Genomic DNA, 8,092 nt, shown 5'->3' on the forward strand with positions numbered 1-8,092 from the left:
TTGAGGAATGTTCAAAAAACACCTGTTTGGAACATCCCACAGGTGAACAGGTTAATTGGAAACAGGTGAGTGTCATGATTGGGTATAAAAGGAGCACCCCGGAAAGGCTCAGTCGTTCACAAGCAAGGATGGGGCGAGGTTCACCACATTGTGAACAACTGCGTGAGCAAATAGTCCAACAGTTTAAGAACAACGTTTCTCAACGTACAACTGCAAGGAATTTAGGGATTTCATCATCTACAGTCCATAATATCACCAGAAGATTCAGAGAATCCAGAGAAATCTCTGCATGTCGGCAAGGCCGAAAACCAACATTGAATGACCGTGACCTTCGACCCCTCAAGCGGCACTACATTAAAAACCGACATCATTGTGTAAAGGATATTACCACGTGGGCTCAGGAGCACTTGGGAAAACCATCGTCAGTTAACACAGTTCGTCGCTACATCTACAAGTGCAAGTTAAAACTCTACCATGCAAAGTGAAAGCCATATATCAACAACACCCAGAAACCCGCCGGCTTCTCTGGGCCCGAGCTCATCTGAGATGGACTGAGGCAAAGTGGAAAAGTGTGCTGTGGTCTGACGAGTCCATATTTCAAATTGTTTTTGGAAATCATGGACGTTGTGTCCTCCGGGCTAAAGAAGAAAAGGACCATCCAGATTGTTATCAGCGCAGAGTTCAAAAGCCAGCATCTGTGATGGTATGGGGGTGTGTTAGTGCCCATGGCATCATGGGTAACTTGCACATCTGTGAAGGCACCATTAATGCTGGAAGGTACATACAGGTTTTGGAGCAACATATGCTGCCATCCAAGTGACGTCTTTTTCAGGGACGTCCCTGCTTATTTCAGCAAGACAATGCCAAGCCACATCCTGCGCGTGCTACAACAGCGTGGCTTCGTAGTAAAAGAGTGCGGGTACTAGACTGGCCTGCCTGCAGTCCAGACCTGTCTCCCATTGAAAATGTGTGGCGCATTATGAAGCACAAAATACGACAACGGAGACCCCGAACTGTTGAGCAACTGAAGTTGTACATCACGCAAGAATGGGAAAGAATTCCACCTACAAAGCTTCAACAATTAGTGTCCTCAGTTCCCAAACGCTTATTGAGTGTTGTTAAAAGGAAAGGTGATGTAACACAGTGGTGAACATGCCCCTGTCCCAGCTTTTTTGGAATGTGTTGCAGGCATCAAATTCAAAATGAGTGAATATTTGCAAAAAAACAATAAAGTTTATCAGTTTGAACATTAAATATCTTGTCTTTGTAGTGTATTCAACTGAATATAGGTTGAAAAGGATTTGCAAATCATTGTGTTCTGTTTTTATTTACGTTTTACTTGAATCCTTGCCTAATCTAGGTGTAATGATTTTCAGATTAAAATACTCTTGAAACCATCCAGAAATGCAGTAAATAAGCTTCAATCGCTATAAAAAATTATAGACCTCACTAACTTCCAAACCCTGGCTATTGCCTTGTCACCATGTGTTTGCTATAGTTGAGCCATAACAGCAAATTGGCTTTATGGGGCTAGGCTACATCACGGTAACAATACATTCTTTAAATCACAGGCCTAATTATGTGAGGCATAGGCTAGCCTATGTTTTTTGCACCCACTCTTGGATGCAGTTAGCTACCAAGTGCACCAACCAACTACACTGACAATTAAAGCCTAAACTATAAAATCAACTTTTAAAGTTAATTTAAAAGTTGCCATCAATATCTTCACAATAATACAACCTACATTGAATGCATAGGTAAGTAGCAACTATGGTACATCTTAATCCAAATATAGGCCTAGGCCTACCCACCGTTATGCACGGCGGGAAGGCCTACTTGGACGGTCTTTACTAAAGACGCACAGCTAATTTTGGTGAAGAATTTATGCCAGGCTCCATTATTTTTAAAACTTTTTTTATGTGATTAGCTAAATTTCCAATAAGAAATGTGATGCACTGTATGTTGGGTTTTGTAAAGCAATTTATTTATAGAAAAGGCATGCATTTATGAAACATCAATCTAATAGTTTTGATTTTAAAAAAGCCATTTCTAATTTATTGAGGCTTGTCTGTTTTTGAAATGGCGGAACAGGTGCAAAAGTGCTCTCCCCCAGTTTTAATGTCTTGCCCAAGCCACGCCATGTTAGATTTGGTGCTTTTGGCATATTTAAATCGGGGATGTGAACTACGAAAAAACGCTAGGTTACAAGCTTGTCCTTTTGCTAATGTTAACCCTTTTTTAAGCTCTATATTGATCAGCCCCAGCTGATCTATATAGAGCCTCATGAATCGTAGCTCTGGGTTCGTACTCAGGTCTGGAAAGTAGGCTATGAAAAATGATTTTGATAATTTCGAAGTCTGAAAAAGTATGGAAATATGAGAAAAAACTTTGTTTCCAGACTTGTTTCAATTAACGTTATATATGTAGATGTAAGTGATGTTAAAGGCATGTCTTTATTTTTGTGGGAAAGATAAATTACTCCACTTTGTCCCTGAGCTCGCACACATTTTAACAGTTGTGTAGCCTGGAAGCAGGTTGACGGGGGCTCTCCTTAATGTGTGAATCACAATAATTTAATAATCATTCCTATCACAAGTGGTGGTGAAATGTGCAACGAAGTACCTAATAATCTACAGAACCGAACATCTGATTTTATCAAGTGTGACCACACATCGTTCAAAGCGTAGGTCTTCAAAATTGTCAACAAGGTGTCTAATTCCAATTAATATTTCATTTGTTTGTAGCTCTGAAGTACCTACTACTGATCAGTTAAAAAAGACGCTTAAATTTGGTGTCATAAATATCAGATCACTGTCTACTAAAGCCATACTGATCCGATTCTTGAACATAGTTTTGTTATGATTGGGTTATGTGAAACGTGGCTGAAACCAAATGTTTTCCTTCCCTTAAATGACACTTGCCCACCTGACTATACTTATGCCCATGTAGCTCAGGCAAATAAACAAGGTGAGGGTGTCGCCTTAATATTTAAGTCAATTTTCAATTTAACTTCTAAACTTGAATCTAAATTCCAAACTTTTGAGGCTCTTATACTAAGTCTATCTCCCTCAGCCACGATCAGACTGCTCAGTCCAGATTGTGATACACTGTCGACCTCCTGGCCCTTACTATTTATTGAAGAATTTGGCTGCTGATCCTCTAAGTAATGCCTTTTTGGCGCTTGTTGATACTTTTGGTTCACTCAGTTTGTCTAAGAATCGACTCATTGCAGTGGTAATGTCCTTCATTTGGTTTTATCTAAAGGGATAGTTTCTGATCTGACTTTCTTGCCAACCACACCTATTTTGTCAGATCCTTTTCTCATTAAATTTGAAACATTATTGGCCTGTCTTGTTAAAGTTGGCACAGATGTATTTGCCACTCGCCACATTGGTCCATCCACTGTAGCTGCATTTGTCCATCAGCTGCCTGGAGTCTTGGGTCCTTTCACGGTAAAGTCTGACTGTTAAAAATGTCACTAGTGACTTAAATGTGGCCCTCTCTAGTCTCCTTGGTTCAGTTGTACCTCTCACTACCAGAGCTAGGCAACTAAAGAGACCTACACCCTGGTTTAATGATGAGACACATACTCTTAAGAGGGCCTGCATGAAACTGGAACGTAAATGGTGAAAATCGAAATTGGAAGTTTTTTACCCTTCTTGGCATGAGTGTTTATTGAAATACAAGCGTGCTTTAGCTGCTGCGAAAGCAGTGTATCTCTCTCGCTTAATCAATATTAATGAACATAACCCCAGATTTCTCTTTAACACTGAAGCTAAACTTACTTAAAAGCAGCCGTCTATTAGCTGCTCACCATTCACGGCCCATGAGTTTCTAGACTGTTTCTGCAATAAGGTTAATGAGATCATAAACAAAATTAGTTCTTCAACTCCAGTTACACCTCCAGATCCTGTCTTACCAAATTCATGTCTAAACAATGAGTCACTGATAGTCCCTGTTATTACAGCTTTTGAGACTATCTCTCTTGATACTTTGACTGAGCTCGTGTCAGCTTCTAAACCAACTACTTGCCTACTTAACCCTTTACCAGCAAAACTTTTTAAAGACCTCTGGCCTTTCCTGGGACCTACAATACTAGACACTGTTAATTTATCACTTAACCCCAGTCACTGAGGATGCACAAGCCAGTGCATTCTTACTGCCGGCCCCAAGCCCGAATAAACGGGGAGGATTGCGTCAGGAAGGGCATCCCGTGTAAAATCTTTGCCAAATCAAATCTGCGGATCATGAATCAGATTTCCATACCAGATCGGTCGAGGCCCGGGCTACCAAAGACTGCCACCAGTACTGTTGGCCAGCAGGGTGCTGGTGGAAACTATGCTACTGTTGGGCGAAAGAGAAGGAGAAGGAGAAAGGAAGGCATGTCCAGAGGCAGCGAGAGAGGAGGAAGGGTAGGGGTGTGGAGGTGACAGTTGGAACTCAAAATTTTGGCACTATGACTAGTAAAGTGAGAGAGCTGGCTGATATGATTACCCCAACCTGGTTGTTGCTCCACCCCCCTCTGCCGATCCGGGGAGGGCTGCAGACTACCACATGCCTCCTGCGATACATGTGGAGTCGCCAGCCGCTTCTTTTCACCTGACAATGGGGAGTTTCGCCAGGGGGACGTAGCACGTGGGAGGATCATGCTATTCCCTCCAGTTCCCCCTCACCCCGAACAGGCACCCCGGCCGACCAGAGGAGGTGCTAGTGCAGCGACCCCGGACACACACCCACAACCAGCCTTCCACCCGCAGACATGGCCAAATGTGTGTGTTTTTTTTCTTTCTCTTCCTTCACTGTTGAGGTAAAAAAAAAAAAATTCTAGGCTCCAGTAATACCATACAGGCAAGGTGTTTTTTTTTTGGAGAGGTAGTGCTGAATTGCATTTAAGTGAGACTTACATACAGATCAGAATCAGAAACACTTGTCATTTCATTTAATGCGCTTGCACACATGAAATGAACTGAAACACCATTTCCCCCAGCCCACAGCAGTGCAACACAAAGACAAAAACACATCCAACAACTACAAGAACACATATATCCAAACTAACACATATATCTAAACTAAATGAAAAAATCACTGTCCAGGACAACGACGCCAGCCAGGATGACTGTTGGACTGTCTGCATGGGCTAGCAGTTAGCTTAGCACAGCTCCGGGCAGGGCCGTGGTCCCTGGGCCCACAGGACGCCGTAGACCAAGCTCTCCCAGCCGGTCCAGTGCCAGCCCTCCCAGCCATCAAACGAAGACAAACGTAGACTCAGACATGGACAAAGACACTGCATGGATGTACTGGGTGAGGCCATCGCAAATGTGAATTTGCACCACCATCTTCCCACACTGGTACTGGGTGAGGCCGCTGCAAACATGAATTTGCGCCGCCATCTTGTATAGGTTTTCACAATTGTGAAGACAAATCTAACGAATTCCAAGGTAGAAGCTTTTTTTTTGTAAATATATTTTATTGATTTTCAGATCTTTTATCCCACAAGAATTACAAAACATGTATAACATCAAAGCAGCTATTCATCCCCAGACACAAAGTTATTCATCACAAGTATTAACAAATAGAAAACCCAATTCCCATCACTACCATACTCACCCAACCACCCACTCATAGGATCACAGGTTACAGAATACATTTCGATAAAGAAGGGAAACCATAAGATAATCAAATAATTGTATTAATTATTCAAACAAAAGGAAGGAAAGATGAAGGGGGAAAGGAAAAAAAAAACTAAAAACGGGAAAAAACGGGAGGGGGGGTGCTCATTACTGTAATAGGACATTTATGGCTTCTACCCTACTCTTTCAAGGGGTTCCTGTAGAGAGTCATAGAAACCCAAAAAGGGCTTCCATATCTTAGCAAAGGTTCCAGATGACCCTTTTAGTGTGTATTTAATTTTCTCTAAATTTAAGAAATGCATAACATCTTTAACCCAATGAGAAAAGGATGGAGGAGTGTGTTGTTTCCATTTTAAGAGGATCAAACGCCTCGCAAGCAATGTGGTGAAAGCTATGATCACATGGGCTTTATTTGGTAAGAGAGCACGGGATTGCTGTGATGTTAAACCAAAGAGAGCACAGATTGGGTCAGGGTCAAATTGGATTTCAAACATCTCACTAAAGGCTTTGAACATTCTTATCCAAAAGTTGGAGAGATTCGGACACAGCCAAAACATGTGCATTAAATCCGCCGGCTGGCCTCTACATCGAGGGCATAAAGGCTCAATGTTTGGATGAATCTTTGCCAATCTAGCATTAGTAAAATGTACTCTGTGTACAACTTTTAATTGTATTGAGCCATGTTTAGCAGATGTAGACGATGTGTGTATCAAATCTAAAATAGAGTCCCATTGGTCATCTTTTAAAGCTATTCCAAGATCAGAGTTCCAGGCCAGTTTTAAATTTTCCATGGAATGTGGATTGATGTTGTTAATGAACTCATAAATCTGGGATGTCAATCCTCTATGGTCTGAATTCAAGTCCAGGATATGGTCGACAATGTGATTTTATGGGTTTGTTTGGAAATGAGTTATATGTGTTTTGTCCAAAATTCCTGATCTGTAAATAACGAAAGAAGTGGTTCTTAGGTAAGTCATAGACGGTGGATAATTGAGGAAAAGACGCAAATATGTCTTCTATGTATAGATTATGGATTAATCTAATCCCTTTGTTAAACCATAAAGTAAATGCAAGGTCTGCACAGGGGGGAATGAACATGTGATTTGACTTAATAGGGCAGAGGATAGAAGTTCCTTGCAGCCCAAAATGCCTTCCAAACTGAAACCATATTCTTATTGAGTGATTGACTATTATGTTTGAACTCAGGTTATTGCTAAGAAGGGGCAAGGCTGCACCAACCACTGAGCCCAAATGGTGTTGGCATGATGAGAACTCTAATCGTACCCAGTCTGCCTTTCCTACAATTGGTTTGTCTTCAAACCAGTGAATTATTTTCTGAATTTTGCATGCCCAATAATAAAAAAGGAAATTAGGCAAAGCCAGGCCTCCTGAGCGCTTTGGTCTTTGGAGATGGGTTTTCCTAATTCGGCTGGACTTATTCCCCCATATGAATGAGATGATACTTTTATCAAGTGTTTTAAAAAAGGTTTTTTTTTTAATTAGGATGGGGATGTTTTGGAAGAGATATAAAAACTTTGGTAATACTATCATTTTAATTAGGTTAATGCGCCCTATTAATTATAATGATAAAGAGGACCAGCGATTCATATCCTGTTTACGCATATTAAAAAGAGCAGTGAAGTTTTTTGTAAAAGTAGCTGGAAAGGAGCGAGTGACCACAATTCCCAAGTGTTTAAAATCATCTTGGACCCTTTTAAAGGGGAAAAGGCTAGGAGGAAGTGCATCTGCTTCAGCGTTTAAAGGGAAGAGTTCACGTTTTTGCAAATTTATCTTGTACCCTGAGATTTTTCCAAATTGATTCAGGATGTCTAGAATGCAGGGGAGTGATAAAGCTGGATCAGAGACATACAGAAGCAGATCATCAGCATAGAGACAAACTTTAAACTCTAGCCCACCTCGGTGTATGCCTTTAAGTCCTTACAGTGTCGCAGTGCTATTGCTAGGGGCTCAATTGCTAATGCAAACAATAGGGGGGAGAGTGGACACCCTCGTGTGGTCCCCCTTCCAAGGGGAAAGTAATCAGACTGAGTGTTATTAGAGATTACGGCCTCAAGGGGAGAGGAATAAAGCAATTCCTGAACAATTTGTTTTTGTGAACCCATACGCTCTAACAGCATTTCCCAAAGCCAAAATAAGTTATGTTTCACTGACTTTTTATTAATAAATTAAAAACTAAAATACAGTGCTTGCCTAAGTATTGAACCCCTTGTGCTCTGAAAGCTCCAAGTTTACACAAATGACAAATTATTCCTAAAAAAAACAACTCAGGTAAACACAATAGACGTGTTCCCTTGTTTACGTGTGCCAAAAGTGCGTGCACAGATTGTGAGGCAAAAAGGAGCCACGAGTCTTGTGTTTGTAAATGTTACGACATTCATTTCGAAGAGATCATCGCAGAGAAATGGATTCAAAATGAAACGAAATGCCTCACAATTGCTGCA

The sequence above is a fragment of the Lampris incognitus genome, chromosome 8 (assembly GCF_029633865.1).
Source record: "Lampris incognitus isolate fLamInc1 chromosome 8, fLamInc1.hap2, whole genome shotgun sequence".
Taxonomy (NCBI): Eukaryota; Metazoa; Chordata; class Actinopteri; order Lampriformes; family Lampridae; genus Lampris; species Lampris incognitus.